The 3,265-nt window shown below is 33.9% G+C and overlaps 1 non-coding gene across 1 annotated transcript; it reads left to right on the top strand.

Annotated features, from left to right (window-relative positions):
* Nucleotides 1-1,307: 1,307 nt before the first annotated feature.
* Nucleotides 1,308-1,414, top strand: LOC139903517 (small nucleolar RNA R71). Its single transcript, XR_011778331.1, has one exon. It is a non-coding gene; the product is annotated as a small nucleolar RNA R71 (small nucleolar RNA).
* The last annotated feature ends 1,851 nt before the right edge of the window (nt 1,415-3,265 follow it).

The following is a 3,265-nucleotide window of genomic DNA, read 5'->3' as shown; positions in this document are numbered from 1 at the left end:
ACTAGCACCTAAGTCTGCCAATGCTTCTATTGAACTAAGACTACCCAGAAAACATGGAATTGTGAAACTTCCTGGATCAGATAGTTTTATGGTATCTTATTCAACAGCACTGCTGAACAATTAGCATTCATAGTAACGGCCGAGAGTTCTTCCATTTTCTTTCTATTTGAGATTAGATCTTTCAGAAATTTAGCATATCTAGGCATTCCTGAAATCACATCAATGAAAGGAAGATTTACATTTATCTGTTTAAACATATCCAAGAATTTGGATTGCTCGGCTTCAAGTTTCTCTTTCTTCATTTTACTCGGGTAAGGAAGTGGTGGTTGGTATGGTTTAACATAAGGTTTAGCCTTAACTGTGTTATCTTCATTAACCTTTTCAACTACCGGTTCTTTTTCATTATCTTGTTCAGGTTGTGGTTCTTGTGGAGTAGGAATAGCTTCATCAGAAGTTACAGGTATTTCAGGTGGTTTAAGTGTAATACCACTTCTTGTGGTAATGGCTTTAGCTGTTTCATTCCGGGGGTTAGCATTTGTATCACTAGGTAAACTTCCCGGTTTTCTTTCACCTATTAACCTTGCTAGGTTACTTACTTCTTTTTCCAAATTTTGAATAGAAGCTTGTTGATTTCTAAATGCTTGAGCATTTTGTTCATTAGTTTGTTTCTGAGATGTGAAAAACTGTGTTTGAGTTTCAACTAGCTTCGTCATCATATCTTCTAAATTTGGCTTTTTATCATCGGTTTGTGGTTTGTTTTGAAAATTAGGTCTTTGCTGGTTGTAAGTATTATTGGATACTTATTGATTGCTAGGACCTTGTTGGTTGTTGTATGGAACATTTCGGTTATAATTCTGGTTTTGATTGTAATTCGGTCTAGGCGGTGGATAATTATTCTGATAATTATTTCCAGGCCTTTGGTTTAGATATGAAATATTCTCTCTTTGTTCCATTGTTAGTTCAATACTGAGACAACCTTTGTCAAATGTGGTCCTCCACACTGCTCACAACTAATTCGTATTGAGTGTATATCTTTAGTCATCTTTTCCATTCGTCTCTCGACAGCATCTATCTTTGCGGAAATGGAATCTAAGTCATGGCTAGAATCGGCTCTAGCTGCTTTAGATGATCTAACAATATCTTTTTCTTGGTGCCACTCATGTGAGTGGAAAGCAGTGTTATCAATAATTTTATAAGCATCAGTTTCGGTTTTCTTCATAATAGAACCACCAGCTGCTATATCGATGTCTTTTCTTGTAGTGATGTCGCATCCTTGGTAGAATATTTGTACTATTTGACAGGTGTCTAAACCATGTTGCGGACATCCTCTTAATAACTTTTCAAATCTTGTCCACGCCTCATATAGAGTTTCATTTGGTTTCTGTGTGAACGTAACAATTTCTCCTTGAAGTCTTACGGCTTTAGATGCCTGAAAGAATTGTTTAAGAAATTTTTCAACTAAAACATCCCATGTATCAATCGCCCCTTCAGGTAACGATTCCAACCAATCTTTGGCTTCTCCCTTTAAAGTCCAGGGAAATAACATGAGATATATCTGTTTATCCTCAACTTCTCGGATTTTAAATAGTGTGCAGATCCTATTAAAGGTACGAAGATGTTCATTTGGATCTTCCTTCGGCGCACCACTAAATTGGCATTGATTAGTCACCATATGTAGAATTTGTCCTTTGATTTCATAATCTGGAGCATTAATGTCTGGATGAGTAATTGCGTGACCTTGGCCAGTGCGTTTAGCTCGCATTCGGTCTTCCATACTTAAAGGTTCCAGATTCTCCATGATTGAATTTATTGAATCGGAATCACTAGAGGTTTCTGATTTAATGGTTCGTTCCTCAACAATCTCTGTTTGAATGATTGGTGGTTCCGGAGGAAAAATTAATGGTTCAGGATCTATGAATCGTCCCTGAATATTCTCCGGATTTTCAATTGTGAGGTCGGGTTCAAAAAATGGATTATCGGAAATTTGAATAGGAGTACTTGGTCGACTGGATGACGATTCTAAAGAAAAATCAACGGCGGTAATATTAGCTAGATGTCTTGATCTAGTTACAGGTGGTGAACGTATAAAAGGTGGTGAACGTCTTGCTCGGTGCATTCACTGAATATCCTATTAGTTTTTAAAAGGAAAGAAAAATTATATAAGTTATCCAATTAATAGACTTTTCTGATTTTGCCCACGTTTCGAATAGCCAAAAGATGCAGCAGAGGGGCAGGATTCGTTTGATCTCAATATAATTGAGTACTGTTTGGCTCCAATAACCGGGTCCACGTACAAATCCAACTATTACTACGAACCAGAAAATTTTGATGTCTATCAATTTAACCACTTAAAATAAATTTTCGTAATTTAAAGAAATATAGAGAAGAAGTAGAATAAAAATCTATGTCCTAAAACTAGAATGGCGAGAAATAAGAAAGAAAAATAGCGCGTCGAAAAAGGTCGAAAAAGAAAAGGGTTGAAAAATAAAAGGCGTCGAAAAATAAGAAAGAAAAAAAAATGACTTATGAAACTTTAAAACACTCGACTAACCCAACCTTATTACAATTACTAACTTAAAATTAAAATTGCAAATTGAGATTACTAATTGGAGTGATAATTGATACATAGGTAAAAGGCGTCTAAAAATATTAAAGCTTAAAAGAAAAACTATATCCCAAATGACAATATCTTAAAAAGGTACTAAAATATAAAATTGGCGTCGCAAAATTCTAAAGCACCTAAATCTTAGTCTAAAGAAAAAGCACTTAAGGGATTTTACGGCAAATCCTAAAAATCTATAAATAAAAATAAGCTACGGCAAAATACTAGACTTAAAACTAGCTACGAGCGAAAAATACAAAAAATACGCTAAAATAATTAAAAAGGGACAAAATATAAAAATATACTAAAAGTTGTAAAAATTACAATTTTTATAAAAATATTATTTTTATATTATTTATTTAATAAAACTATTAATTTTGTAAATTAATTAAACTAATTAAACTAATTATATAAATTAAATAAATAACTAAACTAAATAAATTAAATAACAAAACCTAATTAGGGTTTTTAATTAAATAATAATAATAATTAATTACTCCGTATTAAATGCAGATTAGGGTTCTGGGACACGCGTGTCAGGGTGGCTCCGCGAGTTGCGGTGCCACGTACCAGCAAACCCCGCGAGTCACGGTGGATGAAAATTCAACTCAGGTGTGGGTTTCGTTCGACAGGTTTCAGTTTTTATTATATTTTTTTTGTTTT

This window comes from Rutidosis leptorrhynchoides, chromosome 3 (genome assembly GCF_046630445.1).
Source record: "Rutidosis leptorrhynchoides isolate AG116_Rl617_1_P2 chromosome 3, CSIRO_AGI_Rlap_v1, whole genome shotgun sequence".
Lineage (NCBI taxonomy): Eukaryota > Viridiplantae > Streptophyta > Magnoliopsida > Asterales > Asteraceae > Rutidosis > Rutidosis leptorrhynchoides.
Note: the sequence above shows the minus strand (reverse complement) of the source record. Positions and strands in the feature narration are given on the sequence as shown.